Genomic DNA, 13,321 nt, shown 5'->3' with positions numbered 1-13,321 from the left:
TGTGAGCTAGGGAGTGTGTGTGCTCGCCAGAGAGGGCCAGAGAGAGAGGGAGAGAATAAAGCACCTCATGGGACACAGTCATGCCTCGATGCTTTCTCCGCTCTCTCTCCCCCTTTTGGGATTTTGGGCACACACATACACGTGTCCTGTGTGTTTCTCAACCTGCTGGGTCTGACACTAAATGCATGGCTGGTCATGTGAGATATGGCTGCCTAACTATTGGGACACAGAGCAAGCCCAAAAGAGGAATATTTTTGAAAGTATATTACTTATCTATTTCATAAGTGAGGGAGACAGAGAAAGGAATAGCACCCTCAACAGGGCCTTGATGCCACAATCCAGCACCGCCCACCTGGCTCTTCCTTAATCTAGAGCTTTTTCCCTCAGGTAACTCAGAGTCTCCAGTATGTGCCTGCTATGTGGTTCACCACGATCTGTTCATTGATAGGCCAAGGCATGCCAGCTGTATTACCTTTGACTATTTCAATGTCATAGCCACCAGCTACATGTAGCCATTTAAATTTGAAGTTAATTTAAATTAAGTTAAAGATGCAGTTTAAATTACACTAGCCAGATTTAAGTGCTCAGCAGTTCAAGTTATGATGCATTTTTGCATAGAAAAACAGAAAAACACATAATAATTTTTCTAATGACCCAATAGATCATTGCCTTCATTTTGGAAAACTCTGCTCTGGCCACCTAGATAAAAAGTAGACTGTGAAAACATTTAAAATAGAAATAATATAATAAAATGGATAAGAGTATAGGCATAGACATTGAAAGCATGAACTATTTCATTATTTTGTACAATACCTAGTGCATTGTTGCACAAGGGAAGCCTACTGCTTAGGAATTTAGGCTTTGGAGACAAAGAGCCTGAGCTAAGGTCCTGCCTTCACCCTTTCAGCTGTGTGCATTCGGTAGTTATTTAACCTAGGCCTTACTTTCTTTCACTGTAAAATAGATTGAATGAATTTTTAAAGATGTTTGTTTAGCTCAAGTGAGAAAATACTTGTGATAGATTTAGTATCACAATAAGGTTTGACATACAAGTTGCCAACGTAAACATAAAGTGTCATTGCTATTATTATTTATAGAAATGTAATTTTTGGCCCCAGTGTAGTAATTGCAGAATGTGTACATAAACACAGTATAATACTTTATTAAATGAATGGACTTGATAGGAAGTAGAAAGGGCCTTTATCCTTTCCCATTCCTATGCCTTGAAACCCATTTTTCTGGATTTTTCTTCCCTATGCTGGGTGAATTCTCAGGCAGATCTCATACCTTTTTAAGTCATATCGAGTATCATTCCAGATTATAAAACAATTGAGTCCAGTCCATCAAATATACTTCAATCACTCACCTCATTTATTTCATTCAGTTCTGGCTAAAACTCTGCAATGGAAAGGGAGACTTTGTGGTCTTTTACTCTTTTTCCTAATTCTTGCACTCCCTCCTCATTTACAAGGCTGCTTCCTGATTCTCTGGAATTAAGAAGGAAATATAAGATGAGAGAAAAATAAATGCTAAAACGGTCTTCTCTAGTTCTCTGGACTCCACCTCTGCCAAGGAAGACATGCTGATACTGGTTTGTAGTGAGAGCCTGATTATTAGGAGAGCCCAACAGCTATAGCTTGTCCTCTGTGAGTCCCTGACACAGGTGACATTTCCTACAACTGGCCATTTATATTTTCCTTCTCAGCTTCCAACTTCCCATGATTTATGCTCCTCAAAATCTCTACGCGGGTACCACTTTATCTGTCCAGGTGTACTTATTCAGGTTTCCTGTAAAGATGATTTAAAGTCAGCTCCATGTCGTGGAATCCACATTTGGACACACACAGACTTTTGTTCCATCATTGGTGTGAGTTCAGTTAACTTTCATCATAGCCCTCTTTGTCACTCCATTCTCCAGAATAGGACATCAAGCGCCATGTTTACAGCTTTTCAGGACTGAGTCAGACATTACAGCCTGTGCCATGGAACTTACAGGAGACATGAATATGGCTCTCTAGGTAGGTCTCTAAAGCCTCCCTTGTTGGGTTTGACTGGTAGGGAGGCAGAAACTCTTTCTTCTCTATATCATTGAATGTTGAGGAAATGAATGACTCATTGATTAGTCTCTCCAAGGAAATCCAAGGAGAGGTGATTTGCCAAACACCATCTTTGTGTGTGTCAAGGCTCATCCAGCAAGATGTATAGCATTTTGATGCTGAATTAACGGTCTCGACCTAACTGGCTTGGGTATAATTATAGTTAGCATTTGCCCCCCCCCCCCAGAATTCAAAGATAATAGGAAAATCAGTTTAACGTTCTACTACAGATATTCTCATGGAGCTCCTGAGAATCATGTTTAAATAGACAAAGTGAAGTCAGTTTTCAAGGTTTCCAGTCTCATGACTTTGTGCCCAGGGTTGAGCAATATTTTGGTGTATTTACACAAGGAACAGGGGCAAAGGGCATATTTCAAGAAGGTCATTGGCATGACATTTTGATATATGGAAGACTAGAGGGCTTCTGGGTAAAACGAAGACCATTTATGTTTCTAGCTTTTTTTCTGTAGCCACCTGTCTTTATATATACTTATATACATACATATATATATATTTGCTATAGGGTGTGTGTGCTCACCAGAAAGAGAAACAGAAAGCAAGAAATCACCTCTCGGGGGGGATGGCCATGCTACAATCCCTTCTCCTCCATTTTCCTCTTGGGATTTTGGGTACACATGCACATACAAACCTGGTGTGAGTTTAAGCCACTAGGTTCAGAATTTGAACCAAGGTCGATTATGTGGAAGTTCAGCAATGAAACCACTACACCATCTGCTGGTCCCACCACCTGTCTATTAAAAAAGCTGCTTCTGTGTTTTCATTTTCAGGATGGGTCTGGGCATTCAGCTCTGTTTCACCGATTACACTGGATGTTAAAAATGTTGATCCAGTGACACAGAACAGGAGCCTATTCTATTCTTTGTCCCTAGCATATCTTTGGGATTCCATAATTTGGTTAGAATTATTGAGAGTAGTGCTGTACCATTTCCCTGTCCCTGGAATGTGTCCCACTGTTTCCAATGAACCATTTTCTCATTTCTCAGGATACGGCCTGTGAGTAGGTGACTCTCCAGACTGATGGTCATTCTGCTCATACACAGGATTGACATCTGACTTTTGATTTTCTTACTTAACCTCTTCTGTCTAGCTAGAGACATCTATTATTGGGCATTAAGATAAAAGAATCTACTTGTGCTTATTTGATAATCATCTATAGAGAGAGATGGTAACTTTTTGTAGTTGGGAAGCCTGTTAAAATGATGATGGTAAACACATTGATAATGAGAGAGCAAGTCCAGAACATTCCTATAAACGTGTAGGGGTAGTTGTTGGCATCTCCCTTTCACTGCTTGCCTCAAATAATTAACTAGCTTTCTTTGAACCTATGGATAAGACTATTCTTTAGGTGTGAGTTGAGGGGCCAGTTGTCTAGATAATTGATTTTAGTAATGTTACCTCTTTGGTGTAGCCCTTCTATCTGTTCACTTATGCTAAAGATGGCACCAATAAAGTTTTACTCCTTTGATTCTTGTTTAAATATAAAATTCTGAAGTCTCAATTTCCTCACCTTTTAACATGATCATATCAGAATAAATGATTTATAAAAGTGGTTTAATTTTGAAGGGTATGATTTTTCAAGGCACTCCTGGGAGTTTGTCAAGCTGTAATCAGGTAAAATCATTCATTAGAACTTGTTTGTTATGGAATGAATGCATTTACATCTTAATGCAAATGAATTTTATATTCTTTCTTAAAATTAGGTTTTAGTATAGGGAAGAGAGAATTTGTAAATGTGCTGATGTTAAAAATGACTTGGAGACAAAGAACAAGAAAGAAAAACTTTAGCCACCTCTCAGTTTTCCTATGGCTCTGCCTATTCATGAACTTGGAGACATTTTACTCATACATCAGCCACATGAAAGGAAAATCTGTATAAGGAAAAATTACTGAATTTGGGGGAGTACTGATTGAAATATTAGCTTTATTTCTCTTTGCTCATATTCAATACTTGGCATGTAAAAAGTGTATCTCATACACACAGACACACGTAACATTGAATGTGAGAAGAGAATATATGACACTTCACTTAGACTTTCTCATTTAATCCTTACAATAACTGTATCAGACTGTGAACTCCCTTTTACGGATGGTCAGAGGTTCAGAGAAATAATGGAACCTATCTAAAGTCACATTACCTAGAGACAGTACTATGGAGTTAGATGGTCGGACTCTAGAAGTGGTAGCTTAATCCGTTCTTTAAAGGAAAGAGCATTCATTGGGTGCTTACCATATGAGCTGCATGTAATATCTAATAAAAGTAAACTAAGAAGATCATTACTCTTTAAGAAATTTCAGGTGATATTTATAGTTTCAAGAAAAGTTTAGATCCTTTTTTTTTTTAGCATGAGAGAGATTTTTTGCTATAGGGCACATGTGCTCTCCAGAGTGACAGAGGCAGACAGAAAGTGAGAAATCATTCCCCAGAGGGGATGGCTATGATGCAACCCCTCTCTTCTTTTCTCCCCTTGAGTCTTTGGGCATGGACGCACACACACCTGCTGTGTTTCAAGCCACTGGATCTGGGACTTAAACTGCAATTCTCCATGTGGAAGTCCAGCAACATAACCACTACACTGCCTGCTGGTTCCTGCTTAGATAAGTATTGAATGACAGAACTCTATCTGGTTTCTGAACAAACTGACTTAATTTTTGAAAGTCCTGTTTGAAAGCAGCTCCCAGAGATGACTCTGGAATGACCTTGGTAAGATCAACCTGAGTTCAAGTCTTAGCTCTGTCACTTAAATGTATGCAAATTTAGTTAGCTTTCATTCCTTCTCCTCTACAATGAGACCAATGCTCAGTGTGGGTGTGATGATTAGTAGAACTAATACGTATACTTGGTAACCTTTAAGACACTGTGCAAACATGTACCTTGAATTGTGGGATAGAGAGAGATGGTCAAGTGAAACCACTGTTATACATCTCTAGTTATTAGTACAATGGCACATCTAACATCCATGGCCAAAGTGGATGCTATTAAATGTATATAAATTGATTAAAAGGTTGAATAAAAACCACAGACAGATTACTACTGGAGACAACTAAGACCTAATCCTTCACCAGCAATTCAGTATCTTGATACATCCTGACAGATTGTTTTTAGGTAAGACAATATGTTGAATACTAGGTTGCTTTGCAGTAGTACAGAGGTGGCCTCTGCCTCCTTAGACTTTATACAGAAGAACTAGTTCAGAAAGTGTCTTTCGAGAGCTGGGATTCCTAGGTCGCAATCTCAAACAGTTGCTTAATTTGGGATCGTGCTCAGTTTTCACTCCGTACAGCTCGTACTCAGCTCCAGAAGCTCCCAGCAGTATTATTTCACAGTGTGCTTTCTGTTGTATATAGACTCCCCTTGATCCTGGAGAAGAGCATGCTACAGAACTTTTTCTAGAGTCCTAGCAGTACTAGCCATTGAAAACCCTATCTAATATTCCAAAATCAAGATTTAGGAATTCCCTGAGCTTCAAGTCACTGCAAAGTCCACTCCTCGGACAATACTCATAATTAAAACTATACTTTTTATTTTTTTTCCTGAGATGAGATGCATTTTCTGAGCTTGGACCTTTATGTGCATTTGGGAGGAGCGTGAGGGTCACTCAGCTAAGTTCCTCTGGTTGTGAATTATGGAGACTTTTGCCAGCAATCAATGACATGTAACCACAACTCCCTACTCCTTTATGGCTGAACTTCAGCAAGGGGTGCTTATCCCCCACAAAACCTATGCCAGAGTCCTAGAATTCATCATTCCAAGGCTTTCAATGCTTCAATAAATCCACAAAATCAGATGCTGCCTACTGGAACACTAATAGCTATGAGTCTTCTCTGTAGTGAGTCCTGCCAACTGTGTATGTCATTACCTTTTGGGGCTTTGCTAACCAAACATATCATTTGTACAGAGCCATGTTAGGGCTTGGTAGCCATAAACATTCAGAAACCACTAACTGGTACTAGACTTTGAATTCCAGTATACACTGGTCATGATGCAATCTACAATAAAACCCAGGCTGTGAAAAAATATTTTTGAGCTTCTTTTTTTTTTTTTTTTTAAGAGAGAGATCTTTTTGCTATAGGGAGTGTGCACTTGCTGGAGAGACAGAGAAAAACAGAAAGTGAGAAATAACCCCCTCCCCCCCAGGAGGGATGGCCATGCTGCAATCCCTTTTCCTCCATTGTCCTCTCAGGATCTTGGGTATACACGCACATGTGCCCAGTGTGAGTTTTAAGTTGCTGGGTCCGGGACTTGAACCCTGGTCGAATACATGGGAGACCAGTGACACAACCATTACGCTATTCCCTGGTCCCCAAATTTGAGCTTTTTAAAATGAAAATTAGACACACGGGTTTCCTAGAAAGAAAATTATTTGACGTTCTACTTACTGGCATCTCAGAGATGATGTTTGCTGAGTGTGATTCCTTGGCATTTGTCTCACAATATTTCCTATGATGTACAAACCAAGGAGTGATAGCATAATACTGAGCTTGATCTCTTTTTACCCTGAGGAGTGTACCCTTCCATTCATTTACTGTTTTTGTAAGCCTTCAATTACAATACTCTGACATCGGGTTGTAAGTAAATCCTGAAGCAGAAATTATCTTAATGGTTTTTCACAATCTAACTTTGTATTCTGTGTTTTCCATGCTTGCATGATATTATGTAGATATCATATTGCTTTAAAAATCTTCATGTAGGGGTGTAAAATTCCCTTCTTTCTCTTCTAGGCTAAGCTAGTTCATTTCTTATGTACTTAATAGAGCATAATTCTGAGAATGGTGGAATTTTTTAATGTTATCCTTTAATGGTAAGAGAGGCAATGTTGTATAAGAATTAATAGCAAACTCCACTTGGGTTTAGATATTGGTTTTACTACTTAATAATTATATGATCTCATCAATAAAACAGGGGAAATAATAGTACTTAGCTCCTGGAATTTCTTTATTTTAGAAATACTGGTTGAGTGCCTATGTCGACAACAGAACACAAAAATTGATGACTCCTCATGGTCACTGACTTTCTGGAATGTACAGTCCTATACAGGAATATTGTGTCCTGATTACTAGTTCACTTGGCTTTATTCTAAATGTAGCAGTGAATTTAGATTTGCTGAATTATTTAGTTTCTGGTCATTGATAACAGATTAAGATATTTAGAATTAATGAACACAAGTATTATTTATTATGCAATGGTTTTTGGTGAAATAATGTATAAAATTCTAAAATAAAAAGAACAGAAAGTGTGGGTCAGTTGGTGGTGTGGAGGTTGGAGCAGTTGGATCCTATGTGGTCGACTATGTGGTTTGAGTCCTGGACCCAGCGACTTGGAAATCATGGTGAGTGTATGCACATGTATACCCTAAATCCCAAGAAAATGGAAGAGAAGGGATTGCAGCATGGCCATCACCCCTTGGGGGGTATTTTCTCTCTATTTCCCTCTCCACTCTTTCTGCCTCTCTCTAGTGAGTGCACACACCCTATAGCAAAGCTAAAAAAAGAATAGGACATGAGATTATAGATGAGTGTTGTAGGTAGAGAAGTATTAATAGACTACAAAGATAGGCTTGTATAGGATATTATGTGTGAGGTGAATTTTTAATACATAGAGAAATCATAAAGGAAGTATTCAGAAGATTCGGGTTTGTACTGTCATGGCAAAAATGAAAAGGAAATATTCTTTTGACATTGAGAGGCTGAAATTAAAAGAAAATTGTATGGGTCAGCAGGTGGCATGGTGGTTAAGGCATTGGACTTCCACATGGCCGTCGGTTCAAGTTTTAGACCTGGCAGATTACTTTTTCACTTCCCCTCTCTGTTTGTCTTTTTCCGGTGAAAGTACATGCCCTGTAGCAAATTTAAAAATAACAAAAATTATAAATAAAAGTAAATACATAATTCTTTTTAAAAAGAAAATTGTGGTAGTCAGGGACACAGAAATTTTCAAAGAAAATATTTTTATTTTAAGCAGAGCATTTGAAAGTAAACTTATAGAACTGTATTTGAAGAAAGGAGAAATTATAAAATGTAAGTTTTTCATAATATCAGTTCCTTCACAAACTGGAAAAATTAAAGAGCATGAGTAATTTTTTAAAAACTCATTCAGTTCTTCAAGTTATGCTATATTTTAAATTCAAAAACTTCTCTCCTCTGTCTTTTTCCAAAACAGAGTCCCACCAGGTATGTGAATGATATAAAATTGGTCTCAGCCTTTCAAATGTTATCATTTTATTCAGTATATCTAAAAATTAAATTTTAAGGATATAAATCATAATTTTAAAAATCAAATTATAATCCTTATAGAGACTCATTATTAAAAATAATTCTAGTGTCATCCTAATTTTTTTGAGGTTTATTTATTTCTTCCATGTGAGAGACAGAGAGAGTGAGAGAAGGATACCCCCAGAAGGGTCTTCAGGTAGTGATCTGCCCCAGCTTCAGTCAGAAGGGATCCAGAGCATACATACAAGCATCTGGCATGTACAGAGAGACCTCAGGACATGACCCAGGACCTCGCCATGTGACTTTAGCATTGCATCCCTGTTACACCACTGGAGCTAGCCAAGTAATGTAATTTTAACTGAATCAAAGAACTTATTATTTTAAAATATTCCGAAGTAAATTCTTTGACCATTTTAAGATAATTTTAAATGAATAAATGTGTGTTTTATATATCCAAAGTTTAGATAAACTCTTTTGGTCATTAATTGGAGAATGATGAATAAAATTACAAATGCTGTGTTGGAAGATGCTTTCTTTTCTAGAAGTACTCTCTCTTGTTTCTGTGAACTATTCTGATGGGCAAGCTGTTACAAACGCTCAGGGACCTCAGGTCACCCCCGCCTCCCCTCCTCCTGCCTTGCACAGACATGAAATCTTCATTAATGAGACTGCCTTTCTAACAGAAAAAGCCTGCAGCTTCACAGATAGCAGTTAGAAACCTCCGCTAGGACTGTGGCCCCTGCTAACCTCCATTAGTTCTCTCAGCTGCTTAAGTATCACCAATCAAAATAAAAACAAATTGTGACACTGAATAATAAACAGGTTTTAGCTGGGAAGGTGTGGGATGGTTTTGTGATTGAAGGACAATTGGCATCATAGGATTATGTGTGCACTAAGAGTGACTACCTATATCTAGTGCAAAATTGAGAAAGACAAGGTCAAAAATGCTATTTGCTCATCCTTTGAAAGCCTTGGAAATCTGTGATTATGTATTGTTTTGTGCAGTTAAGCAGCTATCGAAGCACATTTCCAGGGGATCCCAATACACTTTTGTTATTAGGTGAGTAAGGTAGTAAGCTTGTGTTGTTTTCTAAAGCAATGTGTGAAAGACTATATCGCATTATATTCTACTGGGTGAACAGACAGCTTTTGAGACACCTTGGGAACCTCTACAAAGAATTTTGTAACTAGCATAGATTATGTAGAGAGAGCCTCAAGTGAAGATTAATTTCAAGATGTTCTTGAATGGGTTTTCGAAGTGATTGCATGCTGGTAAATGTACAAGTGAAAGTTGTCTGTTCAAGTGCCATTTCAGCTACCATCAATGAAATTACAAGCAAAAACTGTGTACAAGTTAGACATAAGTGCATATTCTGCAGCCATGTGGCCTGCCTCCAAACCCTGATGAAAAATAAGAATATTTCAAGTAATTTTTTGGAAAACAAAGTTGGAAAAATTTTTGCCAAATTCGAAACAAATAGACAGTAGTCAAAATAACTCACTCATACAATTAAGCATGTGTACAATACTTTATAATGGTGTTAATCTCGCAGTTTCAGTGACACGCAATGTTTCAAATTATAAAATGTAGCCAGCCGCTTCAGAGAGTCGGTGACTAAGTAAACTTGAATGATGTGGGACATAGTAAAAGTACAGAAAATTTTTAACCTCTGGCTCAGTGTTTGAAAATGTACCAATGCTTAGCCCTTTGCTCATAGTTCAAGAAACTTTGTGTTATGGTCCCTGTCCTCTTCTCCAATTTTATCTACCTGCATTTATACCCTCTACCCTGAATGTGTCCTACTCTGTAGTCAAAGAAATTATGTGTTGTCTGTTTTACATACCCTTAATTCTCACCTTCATGTATTTGAGTATCCAGTACATTGCTCATCTTCGCATGTTTACCTGCTATTTAATACCCAGCTCACTTGTCCCTCTACCAGGAATCCTTGATGGTTACTGCTAGGTACTCCAGGTGACTTAACACTGTCTATTTTATTTTATAGTTATCTGTGAGCACACTTTACCTATCTGCACTAGACTTCTTGAAGATAGAGTCTTTTTCTGATTATTTCAGCCTTTAATAGTAACAATAACAATAATGAATACAAAAGGAAACTTTTTAATAAGTATTTATTAAATAAATGCTTGAATTACAAATGAAAAGATTTGTTACAAAAATGATTTTGGAGGAGATGCAAATAGTTCATTTGTCGCTAACTGAATTAGGTATTGTTTTGCAACAAAATACTACAAAATTTGTAGCTTAAAACAATATATTTATTATTTCACAGTGTCTGAAGTTTAGGAGTTCTGAAACAGTTTACCTGGGTCCACTGAGTCAGAGCCCTTCACGAGGTTGGAATTAAAGTGTCAGTGAGGAGACCAGCAGGTGGCATGGTGGTTAAGGTGCTGGACACTCCCAAATGGCTGACAATGGTTCGAGTCCCGGATCTGGCAGCTTGCTTTCTCTTTCTCTCTCTCTCTGGTCAAATTAAAATAAATGAATGAATAAATAAAATAAAATAAATAATTTTAAAAAATAAAATAAAGTGTCAGTCAGAACTTAGACCTTACCTGAAGGCTTGGTGGGGAAATCTGTTAGCTTGAAGGCCTCAGTCCTTGCCATCTGTTGACCTGAGACTCGCTTTCTTGAACATGACAGCTTATTTCATCAAAGCACACAAGTTGAGAAGAGACTAGAGAGAACCTGCTAGCAAGACAGAAGTCACAATCATGTAATCTCATTATGGAAGTGACAGCCCACCCACCTTTGCCATATTCTATTGGCTAGGAGTAAGTCGTAAGTCCCACTACATTTAATTGCACAGAATCACACCTATCACTCCAGGGGCGTAAATTCCAGGAGGTGGAGGTAGGGGTGGCATCTTAGAAACTGTCATTATGTTTACTCCTAGTTTCCTTGCATATACTGTACTTTAAAAGTTCTTTGCTTATCATTATACTAACGCTTGCCTTATATCAATTTCTGAATTCACAAAGCCTGAAAGCCTGTCAGTTCTTTGAGGTCCCAGATGAAACACTACTTTCTTTTTTTTTTTTTTTTTTTGAGAGATTTTCACTATAGGGCGCGTGCACTCGCCAGACAGACAGAGACATAAAGACAGAAAGCAAAAAATCACCCCCAGGGGGGATGGTCACGCCACAATCCCTTCTCCTCCATTCTCCTCTCAGGATCTTGGGCACACACACACACGCCCGGCGTGAGTTTTAAGCCACCAGGTCCGAGACGCAAACCGTGGTTGACTACATGGGAGTCCAGCGACATAGCCATTACGCTAACTGCTGGTTCCCAAATGCTACTTTCTTATTAAAGTCTTTTTTGATTCTACATCTTGTGGTTAATTCTTCCTTTTATTATATGCCTGTAGTATTTTGTACTTTTTTCATGGCTCATGTTTTATTTTGAATCCACCATGGTAAATATGGTCAGTTACACTTTATCTGCTTTAATAGTTTTTTAGAACCAGGGGAAGAAATATACAATGTCGTGATTAGCAGACTTATTTTCTAAAACTTATGTCTCCTATAGCTACTATAGGTTGAGTGAACAGATAACAGGAGAGGCCCAGCCATGGTAGCTCAAGCAGTAGGGCACATTGCATCATACTTGGAGCTGTATGGGAAGGCTTGGGGTTTTAGTCCTGGGTTTCTGAACATACTAAGTGCTCTACTTTGTTCCTGGTTGACTGGAAGACTGTGGGGAGGATGGCAACCTGGCAAAGCCATCTTGAAAGAAAGAGAGAGAGAGGACAAGAAAAGAAAAGTTAAGTAAATAGGGGCCTGCAGGTGGCATGGAGGTTAAGACAGAATCCCACTTGGCTGACTGCACAGTTCGAGTCCCAGACCCTGTAGATTGAAAGTCACGCTGGGCTCATGTGTGTGTGTTTCCAAAATCCTGACAGGAGATTGGATGAGAAGGGATTGTGGTGTGACTTTGCTCCTGAGGGATGATTTCTCAATTTCTCTCTCTCTCTCTCTTGCTCTCTCTCTCTCTCTCTCTCTCTCTCTCTCTCTCTCTCTCTCTCTCTCTCTCTCTCTCTCTCTCTCTCTCTCTCTCTCTCTCTCTCTCTCTCTCTCTCTCTCTCTCTCTCTCTCCCTCTCCCTCTCCCTCTCCTCTGGTGAACACATATGCCCTATAGCAAAATTGAAAAAAAAAAAGTAAAGAATGTGACATAAGTTTCAGAAAAACTAGTAAAGCTGAGCCAATACTATAAATACATGGACTTTATAGAGAGAGTAAGATTGGTGTTGGAGGAACAGCAAGAAAGGCAGCAGAGCCTAAATGGAATAAATCAGAAAAAATAGTAATTGTCCTTCCAAATTCAGGATAGGACTGGTCTTGTCACGTACTGGTTAAGTGCTTTGCATTGTGAGCCAGATCCCACATGGTTGACCACATTTCAAATTCTGGCCCAAGTAGCTTGAAAAATACACCAGGCGTATGTGTGTATATACCCCAAATCCTGACAGGTTGAATAAAAGAAGGAAAAAAAGACTGTGGCTGGACCATACCCCATGGGGATGGTGCTTTCTCTCTCTCTCTCTCTCTGTCTCTTTCTCATCTCTCTCTGGCAAGTCACACCCTCTGACAATTAAAACAACTTTTTAGAATAAAAAGAAAAAACCCGTAAGGGACATCTAGCAGTGCCTGGCATGCAATGGAAGTTCATGGCGTAGTTGATGCCTCGTTTTTTAACTTGTCTTTTCTTATGCCTACCACCACCCCATGTGCACGCTATTTAAAAATGTTGCTTAAATTATAATACCAGGATTTGTTAAATCATTTACTTAATTATCAAACATCTTCCAGTGCCAAGTTCTATTTTATACATGGGGGGAGGGGTTGCAGTAAACAGATGGAAAAGAGTTTGTTTTTCTCCTCCTTTTAGTTAGGAGAGACTGATAATCACCAATCATGGCAGATGGTACAGAAAAATAAGGAAGAGAAGGGGATAGACTGATGGAATAAG

General features: G+C 38.5%; 1 protein-coding gene and 1 pseudogene across 1 annotated transcript in view; one reads left to right on the top strand and one right to left on the bottom strand.

Moving 5' to 3' along the window:
* Window positions 1-13,321, top strand: part of LOC114006789 (caspase-7-like) — a 78,436-nt gene that overhangs the window by 30,037 nt on the left and 35,078 nt on the right. The gene's annotated exons all lie outside the window — the stretch shown is intronic.
* LOC102486664 (single-pass membrane and coiled-coil domain-containing protein 1-like) overlaps window positions 1-13,321 on the bottom strand; it is a 32,329-nt pseudogene that overhangs the window by 18,316 nt on the left and 692 nt on the right.

This window comes from Tupaia chinensis, unplaced genomic scaffold, assembly GCF_000334495.1.
Source record: "Tupaia chinensis unplaced genomic scaffold, TupChi_1.0 Scaffold000085_1, whole genome shotgun sequence".
Taxonomy (NCBI): domain Eukaryota; kingdom Metazoa; phylum Chordata; class Mammalia; order Scandentia; family Tupaiidae; genus Tupaia; species Tupaia belangeri.
The sequence above is the reverse complement of the archived record's forward strand: the minus strand, read 5'-3'. Positions and strand labels throughout refer to the sequence as shown.